Raw genomic sequence first — 23,900 nt, 5'->3', positions numbered from 1 at the left:
TAAATGATCATTTCGTTTTCGTAAACCGTACCTCAAAATGGAGATGACAAGTCTTTTCGTTATCTTATTATGTAGTCAGCGTTTTCAGATACGGATATTGAGTGGTTTTATAATCATGCTGTCTTTGATTCTTTATCATTGAGTATATGTAACGACCAAACACTATGATGCAATAGTCTCGAAAGGCATTGGTCTACTAAGCGACCGCTTCTCAGCTCGAAGGCCATCAGATTACGAGGTGTCGTATGGTTGGCAGAACGTATCCTCCCGGGCCTTATTCTTGGTTTCCTAGACCGGGGCCGCTTTCTCAGGGACAGATAGTCCCTCAGGTGTAACTAAATTGGATCCCGAACCAGTCCACAGATCCAACCACAAATTACTGACCTTTCAAAAATCGAACACGGGACCTCCGGCAGCACACTACTCGCACACTATGAGGCCATAACCTTTTACGGATTATAACATCAGCACTTGAGGTGAAACACACAGGTCAAAAAAATACGGGAACATATTTTTGAACAGTAGCGTAGCCAGGATTTCAGTTTGGGAGGTGGGGGCATTCATCCAGAGTTTTATTTTGATAGGTGTCCAAACTTCCATAGCTTAGGTGGTGTAGAATACCGAAAAAGGAAATGAGTGCCCTTGGATCCAAGTAAGAGTGGTGGATGCGTGCGGATTCCGGAAGCTAATAGTACTTTTCTTCTTTTTCTTCTTCTTATTCCCCGCTTTTCCCACATCTGTGGGGTCGAGGATGCGAACTGTGTCGCACATGTGAATTTGGCCCTGTTTTACGGCCGGATGTCCTTCCTGAAGCCAACCCTATATAGAGGGATGTAATCAGTGTTGTGTGTTTCTTTGGTAGTTGGTAGTGTAGTATGTTGTCTGAATATGAATATGTTAGGACAAACACCCAGTACCCAGCCAGAAGAATTAATCAGACGCGATTAAAATCCCCGAGCCAGCCGGGAATCAAACCCGGGACCGTCTGAACCGATGGCCTCAACACTGATCATTCAGCCAATGAGTTGGACTCCGGAAGCTAATATTAATGTACATTATGTATAAAATTCTCAATAAAAGGACATTCGTTAAAACTCCTGGGGTGTCTGGACTCCTTGGACGACAACCCCCCCGTTCCCCGGCTACCTCTGTTACTTCCATCCCAACATAACTGCAGCATTTCATATATTCCGAGTACACGTGAAATGAATGCAAGAATAAACAGTTTTAGTAAGGATGCAATATTCTGGTTTAGAATAAATACGGTAATGCTATTATAATAATGGTCATGTGATAAGCAACAAAGAAATGACATTTTATACAAATAATGCGGCAAAGATATACACACACGCGCGCGTCGAATACAGGTTTCTCGTCCTTCTTGTCCATGGCTAGATGATGAAGGCAAAAAAAATGATGGCCCACCGTGACTCGTTATTTCGACATTATAAACAAGCCCTAGATGACACAGACTTCGAATCTAACCGCATCTTAAGAAATCGCACAAAGCAGTTAATCAGAAATTAAAAAAATATATATATTTTCGGAATGTATCTAACAACTTAAATTCTAATCGTGCATGGGACCAACTTAGAGCTCTGGGAATAGGAAAACATCAACAGAGACAGATTCCACTTGACGAACTGAACGATTACTTTAGTAGAATAAATATTTAATCTACTCAAATCAACTGCACCGACTCACCGCCCTTCCCTCCAGCCAATCCACCATTCACATTTCACAGTGTCACAGAAAATCAGGTTAAAAGGCTTTGTACTCGATTAAATCAAAGACTACGGGTGTAGATGATATTCCTATTACTTTTATACATAGCATTATGGGTGCTATCTCGCCTATACTGACGCACATACTGAACTACTGTTTACTAAAAGGAACTTTCCCTACTGTCTGGAAAACAGCCAATATTATATCGGTACCTAAGAGTTTAGACCCACAAACACCCTCTGACTATTGTCCTATGTCCGTACTCCCTGCGCTTTCTAAAGCCTTTGAACGTTTAGTATACGAGCAAGTTCTGGAATACCTAAATCAAAATGCTCCTTTGGACCCTTTGCAATCTGGATTTAAGAAGGGTCACGGTACCGCGACATCACTTTTGAAGGTTACTGAAGGCATTAGAAACGCTATGGACAAACGACTGCTCACTATACGTATCCTTCTGGACTTCAGTAGCGCCTTTGACACTATAGTAATTCTGACTATGATAAGGAAAATGGAACTGCTAAATTTCGACCTGTCTGCGCTTAAGGTTTAAGTTCTTATTTGAGTAACCGTCAACAGCGTGTAACAGTAAACGACAAGGCTTCAAAATGGAAAATAACACTTAGTGTTGCCCCGCAGGGCAGTATTCTACGGCCCCTAATTTGCTGTATTTGTTTCAATGACATACCATCTGTGACAGGAAATTACACACATGACATCTGTGCAGACGATCTTCAAATATATCGGCACTGCAAGACAAGGTATTAACAGGGACCTCCGACGACTCAGTGAATATGCAATACTAAACTGAAAAAAAAAATCAAACAATTATATAAAAAAAACAATTATAATTGGATCACAAAAATTACTGAGCTGCTCCAACAATGCCGCAATCCCGCCTATCCTACTAAATAGTAACATTATTCCCTACAGTAAAACGGTCAAAAATCACGGCGTAATGATGAATGAAACAGTTGATTGGTCTGATCACACGAAAGAAATACGTAAAAAGATTTCTGGAGTTCTTCACCCTTTTAAACGGCAGAGAGATGTATTTCCATTTGAGCTACAGGCCAAACTAATCCAGACACTCATTCTACCTATTCTTGACTATTGTGACGTTGTTTTAGTTGACATGACGAGAGAAGAAACACTTAAACTTCTATGAGCACTGAATACCTGCCTGCGATTTATTTACAATATCGGGTAAGATGGTCATATCACCCCATACTATCAGGCTGTCTCATGGCTGATGTCTGATAAACGTCGGCAGCTACACACTTTAACGAGTGTTTAGGAGTGTTAGCTGAAAGTCAGCCAATGTATATTTCTTCTAAATTCATCTTTTTATCATCATTTCACAACTTAAATACACGTTCTAGATTCATTATTTCTATTCCACTGCGCCGCACAAATAAAATTAATAGATCATTTGTGGTGACTGTCGTCAGATTATGGAATTCCCTTCCAGTTCAGGCCAGAGAAACTAGTTTTCTAAATCACGATCTAAGGTCACCTGTCGAGACTACCTGGTGAGGACAGCTGACTGAATGGTTGAAGTATGAATGTGTGCGATCCTGAGGATTAGCCACTGTTAAGAGTTTTTAATATTAATTCGTTCTAATATTAGTTTAGTAATTTATTTAAATATATTTTCAATTATCTTAAATTATGAAGTTTTAACCATTTTAAGTATCTCAGTATTTTATTTAAGATTCTGATTAGTATGTGGTTAAGGGTACGAGAGGGCCTGGAGCCCCAACTTCGCCACTGTACTGAAGGCACTAATAAATAAATAAATAAATAAATAAATAAATAAATAAATAAATAAATAAATAAATAAATAAATAAATAAATAAATAAATAAATAATAGATATTTTGTTAGTTGGTAAAGAAAAATACACGTTACCACATAAGTAGGGTTTACCTTGTGCTATTAGTTTCCAACGCGGTTAGGGCCACGCAGCTGTGAGATTGCATCTGGGAGATGGTGGATTCGAACCCCACTGTCTGTAGCCCTGAAAATGTTTTCCCGTGGTTTCCCATTTTCACACCAAGCAAATGCTGGGGCTGTACCTTAATTATTACGGCCACGGCCGATTCCTTCCCACTCCTAATCCTTTCCTATCCCACCGTCGCCATAAGACCTATCTGTGTCGGTGCGACGTAAAGTAAATTGTTAATTACTTTCCCTCGCAAGCCTGGGATACAGAATATAGTAGTATAAAGTTAGAGTTTTGTGACGCTAATATTCGTATGTATAATTTTTATTAACGTGCCAGAAACCAACGACACTGAGCTGTTGCCATTTCAACACCGTTTTAAGGGTTACCGATCCAAGCCGGGATTTGAACCTGCGAACTCAGACTCAGAAGGACAGCGACTCAACCAACTGAGTCACATGAAAAGGAGGCGTTTGTAATTATTGTTATAAATAGATGCAGTTAGTATTTTTACAAAGGTTTTATGAGGAGCATTTATTAAGGCGTACGTTTTCTTACTGTCCTAAATGCACGAGGCCGGACAGAAGAACTAGCTGGAAGCTAAGGAACCTTGCAGGGGTGTCGCTTCCTTCTCTGTTCACTTTTCCGAACCAAACTCCATGGCGTAACAGCCCCGAACGGCCATCGCCTACCAAGCGACCACTATTCAGCCCGGAGGCCTGCAGATTACGAGATGTCGTGTGATCAGCACGACGAATCCTATCCGCCGTTTTTCCTGGCTTTCTAGACCGGGACCGCCATCTCACCGTCAGATAGCTCCTCAACTATAAACACGTGGGCTGAGTGTACCTTGAACCAGCCCTCAGATCCAGGTATAAAAACCCTGACCTGGCCGGGAATCGAACCCGGGGCCTCCGGTAAGAGGCAGACACGCTAACCGTACACCGTGGAGTCGGCTGGTTACTTTTAGGTATCCTTATTTTCGAATTTGACTTAAGGCATCCTGCATTCGATTCCCGGCACTGACAGAGTTAAGAAAGGCATCGGATGAGGAGGATAGAGGATTGTTTTTGGGTGCAGTAGAGTTTTCCCGAGTCTCCCGTAATCGAAATATCTACGGCCTGGAAGGTAGTCACCTTCACGGGGTGTAGTACGAAAGTGGTTCCTTTTTTAAGAAGACAAATTAAATGAAGATTCTACTTCCTCACAAACGAAGAACGATATTGTCAATTTTACGGACAGTTTCAATAATGCAGCAGGTTTATGTTAAGAGTACAGAAGCTAAGATTGTACATGGTAACAATCAAAACCAACAATATCTACTGAAGATCCGTCACCGCACTCGGTAGGACCGGCTTTCTTTTCATATCCACCGGGTGAGTTGACCGTGCGGTTAGGGGCGCACAGCTGTGTGCTTGCATCCGGGAGATAGTGAGTTCAAACACCACTGTCGGCAGCCCTAAAGATGGTTTTCTGTGGTTTCGCCTTAATTAAGGCCACGGTCGCTTTTTCCCACTCTCAGCCCTTTCTTTTCCCATCGTCGCCATAAGACCTACGGTGGGACGTAAAGCAAATTCTAAATAAAAAATATTTTCACAACCCCTTCCAAGGAAACGTATCCACACTACTGGCCACTGAAATTATTTTGTGGGTACGCCACTGCATTCGCTCACCATTTAAGATACAAGGTAAGTCTGAATAATGGTTGGATACTCAAAATACACCACCATAAATGTTGCGGTACTGGCTCAAAAGTCTGTAAGGAAAGGTAAGGGACGGGATCTAGTGTTTTAAGTAGAATGCATATCAATAGAACGTGACTTCCCATTTAAAAAATGTTTCATGCATCGACTGCGATTCAAGCCTGGGCCGTCCTGATGAGGAAATAGAACCATTGGAACTGAGTTATCACGCCCGCCAATTGCAAAATAGTTACCCGCAATTTTGATGTCGCCATTTGAGGTTCCAATCAGTCCCCGGGCATTTGACAAAATATATAGGCCTACTTATCGAACTTAGGCACGCATCCGCGATTGTCTTCCTACTGTAAGAATAAAGAAACTTTTTCATAACTTACCGAGGATGCACATAGTGTTGGCTTCTCAGTGACAAAACGGTCCCTCTTCAAAAAAAAGTTACTTATATGGCACAAAATGAGGAACTAACGTGCAGCTCACAAATCTGTCACAGTCTTCCCAACGCTGCAACTTAAACACAGCACATTTCTCAACCACGGTACAACCCGAGGATCCCTAGGATATTGTTGTTTCCTGGAACCGATGTGCCAAAGCTGACAAGATGTTGTAAGTTTGCAACTGTTCCTGCCCGTCGCCCCCGTTATCTCGGTGGTCACGTTCCGGCCCCTCTACTGAGTAATCCCTTGCTAATTGCCCCTTTCTTCATGTCTTGATATTTTTCAACACACGGTTACATTTAAAGATAAAAATTTCATTATTCCGTATTGAAAGTACTAACGTTAAAATTGAATAATTGAAAAAGAGGTTCACCCTATTCTTATGTATTGAATAGGTTGAACCTCTTTTTCAGTTATTCAATTTTAACACGGTTACATTCTCAATAGTGAGACCTCTACAGCGAAATATCCCCGCACATCACAATCCAAGTGTCTTCCTTTCATTCAAGCAGTACAAATATGGAGAATTATGTATGGCCCTATTGAGCCCTGCTAGTAAATTCTTGTAGCTACGTTAAATTGACATTTCGGCGTACGTTTATAAGTTTTTCGTACCGCACGTAAAACAACGGCTGATACTCGCTCTACTTTCAGGAAATATTTTGGGGGGCTCTGCCCCCCTGAGCCCCCCTGGGCCCCCCTTGGCTACGCCAGTGTTCTTGAACGTATGCCATGCTCCACAAAACAATACCTCACACCCAGGTATATTACCAACTAAACACTTAATATTTACCGTTGAAGTATACAAAAGTAGATCGACGGATTCGCGTTCATTTTCAGAACACGAACGAAAATGTTCAAACAGAGTTGGAGAGCTTCAGTATGGTGTATGTCCTCCACGAGCGTTTATCACAGCTTGGCACCTACGTGACATGCTCCGTATAAGTCGACGTAGGTCACCTTGCGGTATCAGGTCCCATTATTCAATGAGAGCCAGTTCGAGGTCTTGGAGAGTCTGTGGTGGAAAAGGTCGCCTACGAACTCTTCTGTCAAGCCTATCCTACACATGATCGATGGGATTGGGCGGGACTCTCATAAGACAGCTCTGGTGATGCGCGCTGCATGAGCCTTGGCATTGTTGTACATGCGTATGAATTCAGGACCAACACCGTATGCAGCAACCAACACATGCTGTAGCAGTATCTGCCCGACGGACGATGACAAGATTCATACGGCCATCAATACTGACACACCATCACAGAACCTTGTCCGAATCGGTCAACTTCCTGGACAACATTTGGCATGTATTGCTCATCATGACGTTTCCATACACATTTACGTCCATCACGCTGTGTCAGGGGAAATCTGGACTCGTCTGTCAACAACACAGGTCTCCATTGGCGAAGTTGCCAGTTGACGTGGGTATTTGCAAACAGAAGGCGAGCTGCGCGATGTTGCTGCGTTAAAAATACTCGAACAGGACATCTGGGTCGAAAGGATACTTCTCTGGTCAGATTCCGTGACTCCATTGGCCAGCCTGAGGTCTTGTTGCAGTTCTCTGGCAGTTGCTGAACGACGCCGCAACGCACAGATGGTCAGATATCGGTCATCCTGTGGGGTTGTCATGCGTCCACGACCTTGTCCAACCCTCCTTGTGAACTGGCCTGTCTCCTTGTAGCGATTCTACAAGCGTTGAATAACTGACGAAGAGACATTAAAATCCAAAGGAACACGACGAAACGTCCATCCTTCCTGGATAAAAGTGACGGCTCTTGCGACTTGGACCTCGTTAAGATGTCTCATGGGATGTGCTAGTTTACGTACAATGCGCTCAAATGACCGCAGTAGTCTGTGTACTTCACAACAGCACACGGACTCACAGCTATTCACTTTTTTTTGAGGGGTCACCTAACAGTTTAAGGCATGGCTACGCCTACAGATGTAGTATGCTGTACGACCATGGGAACTCCATCTACCAAACTAACGTTAACATTCCAGATGTTACACATCATGCTCCCCTAATTTTTTTTGAACTATGTATGAACCTACTTGTAATTACAAACTGTGATGATCATCATTGGTTTACAGTCCTAAGACTGATCAGGTTCCACAAAACATTTTCAGATTATCCTATGTTCTGCCGCTTAGTTTATTGGAACATTATTTTGTGCCTGGATAAAAACTAGAGTTTGTTTAAGGATTATATTGCTAGGTACTCCTCGAGGATGTTTTCCTTCAGTAGAATATTCTGCCATAGTTCTCATTAAATTGGAATGACGTACTGTGAGACCTCCACCATGCAAGACAACGGTTGGTGCGAAGGATTTATCTCCGTTGGTTCACAGTGTCTAGGACTCCGATATTTGACATCTTAACTTTCCTCGTCACATTTAACATCTCACGATAGCACCACATCTCAGAGGCGTGAAGGCAGTTATTTTCGGTTTTTTATAGTGTCCGTCTTTCACAGCCATACTATGCAGCTGTCCATACAAATGCATGTAGCATCCTCATTTAGAGGAAAAAATAACCGTTTGAGACAAAACAGTGATGAAACCTGTAATTACGCCTTGTCCCCTCTGAGATATTCCATTTCACGCATGCGTGACGTAGGCAGCTCGATTACTGCAACATACAGAAGGCTGAAGTTGACACCAGATATGGGTTACAAAATCAATGTATTGATGATTTCATATCTGAACAGTTTAGGGAAAGTACCGTATATCAGCAAAATTCATTTGTTATCGTCCTTTTGCAGTTCACCCCAAAACATAGTAATTTTCGATTCTCTCATTCACGGGTTGCACCAAAAACTTTCGAGAAACTGTTCTTTCCTCTTCTACGCATCATATCGCATGCCATATCGATTCACAAGGCACGTTACAGGCTAGTTACCCAAGTGTACTTCGTCTTAAACATTAATCACCACCACCACCACCACCACCACCAGAGCAATACGGTAGGTAACTTCAGTGGTGCACATTCCATCCTCTGCAATTTTCTGACCTAGGCAAGTGAAAGGTGTGACTTGTTCTTTATCTGAATCATCAACCTTTAAGCGGTTAGGTTTGGGGACTTTGAAGTTTGTCATGGAATTTGTGACAAAAAGGTAAATTTAGTTGTAATATTATCTTTATTGTTAGACATTTAACTGATCGGTAAGCTGTGCATCATTGCACTTCATGAATGGAAAGGAACAGTTACATTTTCTTTAAAACTTAAGTTGTTTCGCTCAAGTTCTATCTAGGAAACGTATCGTCCCTTTCCGATAAAAGTAATTAAAACTCTTCCACAGACGGAAAAGAGAGACTCGGTTTACTGTTCCATCTAGTAGGCCTAGACTGAAACGGAACGTCGAAATTGACCAGGTAGCCAAATAACAATGCCTGCACAGGATAGCTGAGTACATAAGATGGTTATTATTATTATTATTATTATTATTATTATTATTATATATTCGTTTACGGCCATTAGAGACCACGTTAGATAACAATTACATGTTTCTGGAAGCCTTACTCACAGCCCAGAACTTCAGCATCCTCTCTCTGGCAGCCTGTCTTCTTTCGTCCGTCCACCCACGGTTAAGTTTTGGTTCGTCATGGAATCCCTGAAATCTGTCGATCACTGACCTAAACTTTGTTCGGTTTGAGATGTCTTCCGAATTTAGTCCCACCTGTCTGAGATCCTTTCTCACCTCCCTGAACCATTTGTCCAACACTTTAGGTCTGCTGTCTAGTATTGTGAAAATCCTTTTCGTTAGTCTCTTCTCATCCATTCTAAATAAATGCCCATAGAATTTAAGTCTCCGTTTTCTCATGGACTCAGTTAGCCTTTCATTGTCTCGGTAAAGTTCTTCCCTTCCTCGCAGCCTATACTGTCCATCCACAATCTTTGGACCCATTATTTTGCGAAGGATCTTTCTTTCAAATTTCTCAGCTTCTCTCAGTCCCGCTTTTCCTGTCATTTGGAGGCATTCACTAGCATACAGACATTCCGTTTTAATCACTGTATTGTAGTGTGAGTCGTTTTCTCGTAGACGGCCTATTAGGCGACCTGCATGTCTGTGAAGATTAGGGCCCTACCTAGGATGCTTTCTAATGATGAATACGCCACACACACCAAGAACCCAACCCATTGGAATTATCCAATTAAGGTTAAAATCCCCGACCCGGCCAGGAATCGAACCCGGGACCCCCTGAACCGAAGGCCAGTACGCTGATCATTCAGCCAACGAGCCGGAAATTATTATTATTATTATTATTATTATTATTATTATTATTATTATTATTATTATTATTATTATTATTATTATTATTATTATTATTATTATTATTATTATTATTATTATTATTATTATCAATATCATTATTATTATTACTATTATTATTATAATATTATAAACAATTTTGCTATTATTTTATGTGCTCTTTCGGTACAATGTACAATGTACATACGCACATATGCTCCATATATTCTGATATATACTTACAATGTTGACAAACACATTTTACAGATATTTAGATGATTCTTTCTTTCTTAATCCGTTTACCCTCCAGGGTTGGTTTTCCCTCGGACTCAGCGACGGATCCCACCTCTACCGTCGCAAGGGCAGTGTCCTGGAGCTTCAGACTGTGAGTCGGGGATACAACTGGGGAGGATGACCAGTACATCGCCCAATCGGCCTCACCTGCTATGTTGAACAGGGCCTTGGTGGGGTATGGGAAGATTGGAAGGGATAGACAAGGAAGAGGGAAGGAATTGGTCGTGGCTTTATGTTAGGTACCATCCCGACATTTGCCTGGAGAAGTGGGAAACCACGGGAAACCACTTCCAGGATGGCTGAGATGGGAATCGAACACACCTTTACTCAGTTGACCTCCCGAGGCTGAGTGGACCCCGTTCCTGCCATGGTACTACTTTTCGAATTTCGTGGCAGAGCAGGGAATCGAACCCGGGCCTCCGGGGGTGGCAGCTAATCACACAAACTACTACACTACAGAGGCGGACCTATAGGATACTTACTATACATAAATAGTCCAAGTGATTAGTATATGATTTTCATTAGTCCTCCGTATATGGTGGATAGTTCATGCCAATAAGCTTCCTTACTATATAGGAAGTGGCCAGAATTGTTGCCTTTTTTAATTCTCTGTAAGTGAGAGGGTGTAGATTAAGTGTTGCGATGCTCCTGTGTAGTGTCTTTGATATAATACCATTACATCCATTCAATACTGGAATGATGGTAACATTGTTGAGTTTCCACAGAATTTTTATTTCTGTGGCCAGATCCGTTTACTTTATATCTTCTCTGATGTGTTCATTGGAGTTTGTGCGAATTCGGGCAGGTTATTTCAATTGTGAAGCAGATTTTCTTTATTGTTTGTAGTGAAGTATCTGTTGCTTCAGAGTGAATGACTTGTGATGAGAAAGAACACCACCTTAATGTCTGGGTGGCATATTCATCGAGTCGAAAATTTCATGCAGACGTCTGGGGAGAAATTGTGAGTAATTGAAACAAAGTGTTCAACTTGTCTCTGTAATGCAGCATACAGTTTCGAATTATCCGTATACAGTAGATGTGAGAATTTGTATATTGTTCTTTGCTTATTTTTGATAGTGAATCCATAGGTTGTTGAACTCCGTAATTATTATGACCACCTCTCTAAGGATAGATGTGTCCCTTTAATGCAGCTTCAAGGCAAGATATCCTCTAGGCACCTGGCGATAGAACCTGAAGCTAGGACAACCACTGCCGAGATGGAGTTTCCGCGAAAACACCAGAGTGAACCCAAGGAACCTTTTCTTATGACCATCAAGGAGGAACTTGATCTGAAAATAATTAAGCGATGGCAAGAACAAGACAAGCCCTGTAGGAATATGACGTAGGCAATTAGAAAACAGAACACCGATAATCGACTCGTCCCGAGGGAATTCTAGATGTGCTACAAGTACTTCCGTGTTGACGGAGGACTCTTAAGGTACAGATCACACCTCTTCGACACGCCTATTGTAGTGCTGATCCGTAGACAGCACACGGCGGACATCCTCGAGATGTTCCATGACAGCACTGAAGCCGGACATCCAGGAGGGGAAGAGACATACGTGTCTATCCGACGAAGATTCTTCTGGGTCTACATGCGGAAGGACATCCTGGACTATGTGAAGGGGTGCTTCATCTGCGCTTGCACCAAGGCGAGCAACAGGAAGGCATATTCCAGTAAGCGAGGACGCAACGCCTTTGTGAGGTCATAGCCCTGGACTTGATGGGTCCTTACCCTAGAGCACCACGCGGTAAAACAAGACTCCTAGTATTCACCGACCTCTTCACAAGATGGATTGAGGCCTTTCCGATACCAGAAGCCACGACGGGACGCATCGCCAGTCTTCTACAAGAAGAGGTATTCAGTCGCTACGGTTATCCACCCTGCATTCCGTTAAACAATGGGAGTCAGTTCACGTCGAGGAAGTGGCAGAAAATGATGACAGAATGGTGTGTGGAGCACTGGACAACTCCTATCTACAACCCAAGGGCCAATCCAACGGAACGACGGAACCAGGAGCTAAAGAAGATGCTACGTGTCCACCTAATAGAGGAAGAACATTGACTGTGGGACCGTCAGATACCGCAGTTACTCTTTGCTCTGCGACCACGAATCAACCGCGTCACTGGCTATTCACCAGCGCAGCTGTTCCTTGCTCGACAGCTATACGGCGCCGGGGATAAGGAGAGTTGTCCACCACCCACATCTGTTGAAGGTAATGCAGCTATTTCCCTAGTAGAGTGGCAGCATAAGCAGCAGCAGGAGATCGAAAAGCAAGCTATGGCCGAAAAGAGATCCCTTACCCAGGCCAAGGCTCAAGATGTCGAAGAGACTCCGATATTCCTACCAGGCCAACAAGTACTGCGACGTAACCACCCAGTCAGTAATAAAATTGGGGAGTTTCGCGCAGGTCTCGCACCTGAGTGGGTTGGTCCCGTCGAGGTGGATAAGCAGATGGGCCATGGGGTCTACTTACTAAAGACCAACCCTCCTTTCAAGGTCCACGCATCGGAGTTGCGGCAATTCAACCAACAGCTGCACATGCAGAGTAGGCCTGGTACTGCCAAGGGTCCGCCTGGAGGAGGGGCTACTAATGAGACAGCACGAGCTGGTCATGAGAAAATCGCGTCGACTACCATCGAGGAAGAGGCTGGCAGCGAGGCAACACCGATCCCCGACACGGCACGATCTGGTCAAGAGGATGAGAGCACATCCAGCGACGTCGAGGAAGAGAGAAGATACAATCTACGACCAAGGCAAAGTCGACGAGTGTGACGGACTGTTGAAACTGCTTCAAGTTATGGGGTGGGGGGGATATTGTCGCAAGTGTAAGTCTTACATAACTTGAAAACAATATTATTTAACCCACGAGTAAATAATGCCAATATCGAGCTCAAATGATGATGATGTTGCTTATTATTATTACAGTATTATTATTATTATTATTATTATTATTATTATTATTATTATTATTATTATTATTATTATTATTATTATTATTATTATTATTATTATGTCTTGTGAGGTGTGGATGCGAAGTGTTTACGTCCATTTATTAGTATTAGGATTATTATTATTTACGTAGTTAGGTACGGACGATCATATTATTTGTGAGGTTATGACATGAAACATATGCTGTATATATATTAATATGAGTTTAGTTAATGTAAGAATCCGTAATTAATATTATATAACTTATTATTACCTGCACATATGATGTGTAATCCACTGCAGTATTGTGCAACACACCGTAATATCCAGAATGTACGGCGGGAACTATGTAGAGCCTTCCTTATATTGTAACTATGCTGCTGAACACTGTAGAATTAACGAGATGATAGGTTGTGACATGTGCTTCTAGAAGCCTAGCTAGACACACATATAAGGAGGCAGACTTGATGGTTTAGTGGAGATATTATTTAACAGGAGTTGTTTTTGTGAACTCGTGTTGTGCTTGTGCCGACATGCTAAAGTAGCAGTCAGCTGTTTCAATATGGTAGTCTTAGTCTTCTGATTCTTCGTGATAGGCAGTTGTTAAAATGGCGGTTTATTGATGTGTGATGTGTAAATAGTTGGAAATAAATTATTGTACGCGAGTGACAGCATTTAGTGTGCGTCTTTGTGAATACACAGTTCAAACACCACAGACGGCGTGTATATGCGCGGATGACTCCTGGAGACACTGGAGGCTACCAAATGGACTTCATTATGATTAGGTAGAGATTCAGAGACCAGGTGTTGGATTGCAAAACTTTCGCAGGAACAGACGTGGACTTTGACCACAACTTGTTAGTCGTGAAATGGTATCTGAAGTTGAAGAAATTGAAGAAAGAAAGGAATGCAAGAAGACGGGATGTAGACAAGTTGACAGAAAAGCGTGAAACGGACAGTTTCAAGGAACATGTTGCACAAGGACTAAGTGAAAAGGCTGAAGAAAAACACAATAGAGGAAGAATGGATAGTCGTGAAGAATAAGGTCTCTAGGGCTGCTGAAGAAATCCTAGGAGGAAAGAAAAGATTAACTAAGAAACATTCAATAACTCAGGATATACTGGACCTGACTGATGAGCGACGAAAGTACAAGAATACAAAAAATTTAGAGGGGAGAAAGAATACAGGCGAACAAAGAATGACGTGGGTAGAAAATACAGGACAGCTAAGGAAGAATGGCTGAAGAAGTGCAAGGATGTTGAAGGGTGTATGGCCGTAGGAACGGTAGACGCTGCATACAGGAAAATCAAGGAAACCTTTGGAGAAAGGAAATCTAGGTTTATGTATATTAATATCGCAAATGGGAAACCACTTCTAGGGAAAGAAGACAAGGCAGAAAAATGAAAGGAATATATCCAGCAGTTGTATCAAAGTGATGACGTAGATGGTATAGGTATGGAACAAGAAGTGGTTGTTGATGCTGATGAAATGTAAGACCCAATTTTGTGGTCAGAACTCGACAGAGTTTTAAGAGACCTAAATGTGAACAAGTCACCTGGAATTGATAACATTCCCTCTGAATTAATGACTGCGTTGGGAGAAACTGGTATGGCGGGGTTATTCCATTTAGTGTGTATGATCTGTGAGACTGGAGAAGTGCCATCCGATTTGTGGCAGCAAGTCGTTATACCTATTCCTAAGAAAGCTGGTACGGACAAGTGTGAAAACCACCGCAACATTAGTTAAATATCTCATGCCTGCAAAATTTTTACACGTACTGTTTCCAGAAGAGTGGAAGGACAAGTTGAAACTGAGCTGGGAGAAGATCAGATTGGATTCAGAAGAAATGTAGGAACTCGTGAAGCAATCCTGATTTTACGTCTGATCTCAGAGGATCAAATAAAGGAGGTCAAGCTCAGGAATTGTGCCGGCTGCCGAAGCACTCCTCTGGGGCAATGATTGATGAATGACAAATGAAATGAAATATTGGACAGTGTTGCTGGAATGAATGATGACAGAGAAAACCAGAGTATCCGGAGAAAAACCTGTCCCGTCTCCGTTTTGTCCAGCACGAATGTCACATGGAGTGACCGGGATTTGAACCACGGAACCCAACTGTGAGAGGCCGGCGCGCTGCCGCCTGAGCAACGGAGGCTCCTTATAAGTACATTATGAAAAGTAAATCAATTTGTCTCACCACCTTTTACACCCCACAGTCGTTAAGTTTATTTAACACCCTCCCAAAAAAATAAAAAAGGCGTGTTTCTTTATGTTTAAAGGAGATTACAAACACCAATGTTCGCGTCTATTACCTTCAGTTTTGATATATAAGTATGCCCATAAAAATAATTCACTTTTTTCACTTCCTTTCACCCCCCCCCCCAAGTGAATTTTCCGGCAAAATATACTTGTTTCTTTAATAGTAAAGGATATTCTAAAAACCAATTATCACGACTCTAACTTCTTCAGTTTTTGATGTATGTGTCCTCATGAAAGGAATTCAACTCCTTTTCACTCCCGCCCCCCAAGATGATTACCTCCCCCCAAAAAACGGGTTTTTACTTATTTTTCAAGGAGATCCGAATATCAATTTCCACGTCTGTAACAACTTTAGCTTTTATTAGATGTATGTATTCTCATACAATTAAGTCAATTAATTTTTCAATTCTTTCACCCCCCTCCCCTTCATTGGATTTTCCGAGAATACGTGTTTCTTTACTTCTAAGCAGATTCCAAATATCAAATTTCACGTCGGTAACATCTTCATTTTTGAGATATCAGTGGCCTAATTAAAAGAATTCACCATTTTCAGTCACTTTTGCCCCCTCCCCCAAGTGGTATTTCCGAAAACTAAAAATACTCGTTTCTTTATTTTTAATAGAGATAAAATAAAATTTTACCTCTGTAACATGTTAAGTTTTTTGAGATATACAGTAAAAAAACTCATTTTAAATTTTCACCCCTTTTTAGTTCCCCTTAAGTGGAGTTTCCAAAAAGAAATCACCTATGTTTTTTTACATTTACAGGAGATTCCAAATACCTGCTTTTTACGTCTGTAACATTTTACGTTTCTCAGATATTCTGTGATATAGTCTTACAGAAAATTCCCCCCAAATTGTCACTCCTGTTTAACCGCCATTAATTGGATTTTCCAAAAACAAAAAAAGACGTGTTTCTTTATTTTTAAACGAGATCCCATCTACAAATTTTCAGTTCTGGAATATCTTCAGTTTCTGAGATATATGTATCCTCATTAAAGGTATTCAACCCATTATTCACCCTTTTACTACCCTCCTATTGGGATTTACAGAAAACAAAAAATTCGTGTTCCTTTATCCTTAAAGGAGATTCTAAATACAAATTTTTACATCTGTAAACTTTTAAAGTTTTAAGACGTAGACACAATCATTTTAAAATTTCACCCCCCTTTTCACCTTTCCATTATTCGGATTTTCCAAAAACGAAAAAAATACCTGTTTCTTTATTTTTAAAGTAGATCAATAATACAAATTTTCAGGTCTGTAATATCTTCAGGTTCTGAAATATAAGTAGCCTCATTAAAGGCATTCAACCTCTTTTTCACCCTTTTCCACCCTTCCTATTGGGTTTTTCCCAAAACAAAAGAATACGTGTGTCTTTATTTTTAAAGGAGATTCTAAATACCAATTTTTACATCTATAAACGTTAAAAGTTTTGCGATATTGATACACTCATTTTAAAAATTTGCCCCCTTTTCACCCCCCCCCCATTAATTGGATTTTCCAAAAACGAAAAAATTCCTGTTTCTTTATTTTAAAAGTAGATCCCAAATACCAATTTTCAGGTCCGTAATATCTTCAGGTTCTGAAATATAAGTAGCCTCATTAAAGGCATTCAACCCCTTTTTCACCCTTTTCCACCCTTCCTTTGGGATTTTTATAAAAAATACGTGTTTCCTTATTTTTAAAGAAGATTCTAAATGCCAAATTTTACATCTATAAACTTTAAAAGTTTTGAGATATAGATACACTCATTTTAAAAATTAACTCCCTTTTCACCCCCGCCCATTAATTGGATTTTCCAAAAACAAAAAATACGTGTTCATTTTTAAAGGAGATCCCAAACAACAATTTTCAGGTCTGTAATATCTTCAGTTTCTGAGATATAAGTATCCTCATTAAAGGCAATCAACCCATTTTTCACCCCTTTTCACCCCTCCTATTGGGATTTTCCGAAAACAAAAAAATACGTGTTTCTTTACTTTTAATGAAGATTCTAAATACCAATCTTTACATCTGTAAACTTTAAAAGTTTTGAGATATAGATGCACTCATTTTAAAAAAATCACCCCCTTTTTCACCCGCTCATTAATTGGATTTTCCAAAATAAAAAAATACGTGTTCCTTTATTTTTAAGAGAGATCAAAAGTACCAATTTTCAAGTCTGTAACATCTTTAGTTTCTGAGATATAAGTACCGGTATCCTTATTAAAGGCATCCAACCCCTTTTTCACCCTTTTTCACCCCTCCTATTGGGATTTTCTGAAAACAAAAAAGTACCTATTTCCTTGTCTTTAAAGTTCTAAATACTAATTTTTACATCTGCGAACTTTCAAGGTTTTGAGATATAGATACACTCATTTTAAAATTTCACCCCCTTAGCGGCCTAATATCCAAAAATCCTCTCTTAGCGAGCACCTACATCTTAATATGAATATATCCCCAAAATTTCATGTCTTTATGTCCAGTAGTTTTGGCTCGGCGATGATGAATCAGTCAGTCAGTCAGTCAGGACAAGTTCTTTTATATATATAGATGGTTTGGCCATGTAAATGAAAGCGTAATGATAATATACTCATGTTCATAAAAAAATTAAAACCTTGAAAGACTAGAGATCGGAAGTTCATATATTCTTAGGACATGTTCATTAGTATGTTCTGCAGAAACCATTAGGATTTCAGTCACCTAGGTTCAGCGTGTGTCCTGCTGCATAGTAGGCAATTGGACCTCTATGAGCACTGATAACTTGTTCCATGAGTGATGGCATCGACGCGTATAAGGCGCGAATTGCATCCTGGGGTATAGCCATCCATGCTGCATTCACCTGGTTCCATAGTTCATATTTGGTGGTTGGCACTGATCACAACGCCGCACCCATCGTTTCACCATATCCTACACATTTTCGATTGGCGTTAAGTCCCGTGATTGGGCGAGCCAAGGCAGGATTCTGACATCCTGTGACAACAAGAAGGCACGTGTTCGTGCAGCAACATGTGGTCGCGCATTGTCCTGCTGAAATATGGCGCCGGGGGTGTCGTGCAGGAAGGGTATGGTTACGGGTAGTAGGATGTCATTGACGTAGGTCAAACTGGTCACAGAGCCTTGGACTCGCCCCGACTGTGATTTATGGTTGTACACAATAGCACCCCACACAATTGTGCGAAATCGGAAAAAATTGTGGGGGGGGGGGGTGAAGGATCGTAAGGCAGTACATAGGGGTATATAATTCATTTCTAAGGAAATTGCCCCCTCCCCTTAAAAATGTAAATTTAAAATGTTTTTGTTTGAATTCTGTTGTTATAACAAGAATGATGTTCAATGGAAAATTATTCCCGGGTTTCAGATAGATTTGCCAGAATGAAATATGAACAATAGGCTGTATGTGCGGAGTTGTCACCACTGCGTTGTTTTATTGCTCAAGGTGTGGCAGTCCTGGTATTATTTCGAACTTATATGTATTACTGTTGTTTTTATGAAAATATGCACAGTAAAGGAAATTGATTTCAGTAAAATATGTGTTACATTTTCCTCATTTTATAATGAAACATTTCCCCCTGGGCAATTTTATCTTTTGAGATAAAATCATCGGTGGGGGGGGAACCCTCCCTCCTCCCCCTCCCCCCCCCCCGGCGATTTCGCACCCTGCCCCACACCATAAGACGTTGAGTTGGCGCTGTATGTCTTGTGCGAAAGTAATCTATGTGATGCCTCTCCCCATGTATGCGGCGAACCAAAATATATCGATAGAAGTACTGTCCAACAGTATCTAACAATAATCATACTGCATCGTATTTCCGACTAAATCGATTAGAATATGATAACCTTACCTCAAACTCCTACTTCAATCAGAACTGCAATCTTTTTGGTTCAGAGCAGGAGCTACGACAATCACCGACAGAAACTGAAATATAACTGTGGTTACTCCGTAAATATTAAGGACTGGTCTCTTGCTTGTATGGAGATGGAATCACGTCATCAGTTGATGTGTTTTGTTCTCGAGACTGATGACTTGACAAAAATTGAAATCCGCTTCAAGGCCTCACGCAGTGCCCAACACTACAGTAATTTGTATGATTATCTCTTCCTGAGAAAGGCCGCGCACCTGGCAAGGGCAGAACTTACCTTCGCTAGTCCACTCTATAAAATACATTGTGCAGTAAATACACAATCAAAGGTGATTGATAATCTTATAAATTTCCTTGTTAACACCTCAATTTGAAGAGGTGTATATATCTTATACTATCAACAGGATAGGACATACATGGAAAACTCAGCCATAGGTGATTGAATAGGCAGCTCTCCCGAGACCTGCATGACACGGTGTGTGGTGGGAACCAAAGAATCAAAGAAGTGTTCTAACCATTCCAAATGAAATGAGCAAAATGACGATGAAAATAAGGGAAAAGTTATTTTCGTGTTGGTTTTACTTATAATTTAGCCGCTCAATTTTACGAGGTATATAATAATTTCGTGTGGCTATTTCTAGCCGAGTGCAGCCCTTGTAAAACAGACCCTCCGATGAGGGTGGGCGGCATCTGCCATTTGTAGGACACTGGGTGCTATTGTGGTGGAGGATGGTGTTGTGTGTGGTGTGTGTGTTGCAGGGATGTTGGGGACAGCACGAACACCCAGCCTCCGGGCCATTGGAATTAACCAATGAAGGTTAAAATCCCCGACCTGGCTGGGAATCGAACCCGGGACTCTCTGAACCGAAGGCCAGTACGCTGACCATTCAGCCAACGAGTCGGACTTTTACGAGGTAATCTATATTTATTTAATTGTTTACTACTTTGCAGTCAGGCTACTTACGTGAATTGTCAGCCTAGCGGCCTTCGGTTAAGAGAGTCCCGGGTTGGATTTCCTGTCGGGTTGGGGATATTACTCTTAAATGGGCTGTTCGCAACATGGCTAAATTAGTGATTCTGATTCTTGTGCTAATGAAAGTTTATATTATTAGCGTGCATGTATTCAAATACATGGCCAAGGTTTTACACTGCATATTATTCTAATATTCAGATATTTTCATACCACCGTACGTGTTAGCAAAATATGTTTCGTGAATGTTAAATTCCATATGTGTAGTTAAAACCTCATTTTCAATATAAAATAATCCTTGGAATTTTAAAATTGAACTGTATCACTTTTTCTACAATGGATGCGTGGTTTTACCTGTTTTCCCATTTTCACACCACGCAAATGTTGGTGCTGTACCATAATTACGGCCTCAGACTCTTTCTTCCCTCTCCTATCACATTCATATGCCATCGTCACCGTAAGACCTGTCTGTGTCGGTGAGACGTAAAAGCGAAGTATAAATAACCAAAAATATATATTGTCTTCTTGGAAATCTCAAAAACGGTTTCTTTTAAAATATTACTTGAAGAACTTACTCGTATCTTTTTTAAAAATCAGATTATACCCTACACTCTGAGGAAATAGGAATAAGCATTTAGATGAGGAGGATGAGTAGATACAGAAATTATGAAAGAAGATTTGCATCGCCAGAGGAAATAAGTTATTTAAAAGGTAAAAATGCTATTTATTCGGGGCGTCGACCTGAGAAATCTTCTGTCCCTACTTTGCACCATATGTTGTGAAACTGCGTGTATTTGGAAATGGCGGGAGTGTTGAATGTGAGGAAAGAACCATTAAGGACGACAGAAGCACCCAGCCCCAGGCCAGGGGTATTAATTACTTACAATTAAAAAACCTTAACCCAGCCGGGAGTCGAACCCGGGGCCGCCGGGTGACAGGCGGACGCGTAGCCCCTACACCGCGGGGCCGGATGAGAAGTGTTTCGAGCAATGGAAAGAAATATTTATTAAGAGATACATTGTAAAGTTTATCCGTAAATGGTTAAAATTTGACTCTCAATTGCATGGTCCCAGAGATAATAATGGTTACGTCCAACAATGCCAAACGTTTGCTGTAGTGGTTATCACCATTTTAAGGACAAACGTTCGCTCATTTACAAGTGGCATGACCGAGCTCGATAGCTGCAGTCGCGTAAGTGCGGACAGTACCCGGTATTCGGGAGATAGTGACTTCGAAGCCCACTGTCGGCAGCCCTGAAGATGGTTTTCCATGGTTTACCATTTTCACACCAGATATATCCTGGGGCTGTACCTTAATTAAGGACACGGCTGCTTCCTTCCCACTCCTAGCACTTTCCTACCCCATCTTCGCCATAATACCTATCTGTGTCGGTGGGACGTAAAGCAACTTGTAGAAAAAAAAAAAAAAAAAAAAGGCACGTGTGATGCACGCGTAATTCACCAACTTCAAGATGAAATCGTCAAGTGGAACAAGAACGACAACCAAGCTCAGGTCAATCTAAGGTTCTAAGGGAATATTTTGTATCACTTTAAAGAAATCCAAAGCGATGTTTTTTATTAGGGGAATATTAGCAGCTTTCTCAGTTAATTCATTGTCAATATTCTGTTAAACTGTCAATTCTCAATTACCATGAATTGTCTGGCAAGGTGAAGAAAAACCCTGATGGACCAATGATATTAGTGCTAGTTATCCCTGGGAGTGAGAGGGCTGGATTGTCACCAGACCAACTGCATAGGTACATCCCATTTTTAACGCCTTGGGTTGGCGTTGTATGTCTAGTGCGAATGTGATGCCCCTCCCCCTGTCTGTGGCGAACAAAAATGCGGCCGTCATTTTCACAGAAGCAGAACCTGGATTCGTCCGAAAACACTACCTGCTGCCATTATTGACCCCAGTGACGACGTTCCATTAACCATTGCGGTCTGGCACGTTTATGCTCAAACCAACGGTAGGCGGAGAAGTGGACGACGCGCCGGTAAAACCAGACCATGAAATGTCGTATGGCTTTTAGTGCCGGGATATCCCAGGACGGGTTCGGCTCGCCAGGTGCAGGTCTTTCTATTTGACACCCGTAGGCGACCTGCGCGTCGTGATGAGGATGAAATGATTATGAAGACAACACATACACCCAGTCCCCGTGCCATTGGAATTAACCAATTAAGGTTAAAATCCCCGATTCGGACGGGAATCGAACCCGTGACCCTCTGAACCGAAAGCCAGTACGCTGACCGTGCAGGCAACGAGTCAGACAATCCAGACCATAATAAACGGTGACGGACTGTCACTCCTGCTAGTGTACGATGTGTTGCACTGTTCCACTGTTGTGCCAGAGACGAGGAGGACGCAAAACTGTCCTGCAATGCCATTGGAATGAGGTATAGATCTTCTCGGTGGGGGGGGGGGGGGTGGCCTGGATGGTACGACGAGACCCATCTCGTCGTGTTCTACGACCTTCTGTGAACCATTCTGTACACACCCGTTGCACTGCCGCCACACTTCGTCCCACACGAGCAGCAATTTCCCGGATGGATCCATCACATTCTCTCATGCCAATAATGCGCACTCTCATACACTCACTCATTTGACGGTACGGTTCTCAGATATGTCTGCGAGATATCCTGCATGTCTGATGAAGTCACAATGATCCATTACCTTCGGTTTATAGCGACAACGGGAGTCGCAGGCAAATGTTACCAGTCGGTGGTGGTACGCAGAGATATCGATGTGGGCCTTGAGCCTGAGGGCCGACATCCTTCAAATGTTAATCATTTCTGCAGAACATATTACTGCACATGTCCTGTGAATATGAACTTCCTACCTCTAGTCTTTCAAGGTGTTCTGGTTTTTATGTACATGCGTGTATTTTGTAGTTTTAAATGACCTAATAACCCGCCACAATGTTTTGCACAAATATAGAAGACAAGAAAACAAATATATTTTCCCTAGTTTGTAATTCCAGTTCGACATCCGAGGGTGAGAGCCAGTGAAGGTCATTTACTGATAGGCTACAATATTTTGGCCTTCTATTGTGTTTAGAAAACCGATAGTGGGGACTGAAAAAAACACGATCATTAGTCAGCTGTTTTCCACCACAATAACGCGCAGTCTCTTACACAGGGCAGCTGCCCCTCACCATTTTAAGATGGTCTGTCTTACAAAGACAGCACCAGATTACCCATAGTCAAGCGAAATTAATATTATTCGTCGTCATCATCACTAACTATTGCCTTAGTTACTGCTTGCAGGTATTTTGGCTTAGACTTTTAGTTTTACTGTTCTAGAGGGTGAATAAGCAATCTTGTGGTCTGTGACAAGCCGAGTTGTAATATAGTTTGTTGGGTAAACACTAAATATTTCACCACATATAGTCTACGCTACAGTACTATATCGTATGACATGGTATGAATACAATTTCATTAGTCCCTTCAAATATTCACTTACCTTTGAAACAGCTCTGGAGAATGATACTCGGTCACTGATAAACAAATGGAGCTAGCAATTTACTAGAGATACAATGTTTGTCCAACCATTGTC

At 41.5% G+C, this 23,900-nt stretch overlaps 1 protein-coding gene across 4 annotated transcripts in view; it reads right to left on the bottom strand.

The window, feature by feature from the left end:
- LOC136872036 (probable cytochrome P450 49a1) overlaps window positions 1-23,900 on the bottom strand; it is a 334,038-nt gene that overhangs the window by 79,368 nt on the left and 230,770 nt on the right. Inside the window, exon 1 of one of the 4 annotated variants that reach the window (XM_068227312.1) lies at window positions 23,808-23,867. The exons of 1 other annotated variant lie outside the window; for it this stretch is intronic. The gene's annotated coding sequence lies outside the window, so the exon portion shown is untranslated. Of the gene's footprint in view, window positions 1-2,410; window positions 2,435-19,357; window positions 19,445-23,807; window positions 23,868-23,900 lie in introns of those variants that run through there. 2 more of the 4 variants (XM_068227311.1, XM_068227314.1) reach the window with 2 other exon arrangements.

This window comes from Anabrus simplex, chromosome 4 (assembly GCF_040414725.1).
Source record: "Anabrus simplex isolate iqAnaSimp1 chromosome 4, ASM4041472v1, whole genome shotgun sequence".
NCBI classification, from domain to species: Eukaryota; Metazoa; Arthropoda; class Insecta; order Orthoptera; family Tettigoniidae; genus Anabrus; species Anabrus simplex.
This window is presented reverse-complemented; position numbering and strand designations above follow the sequence as displayed.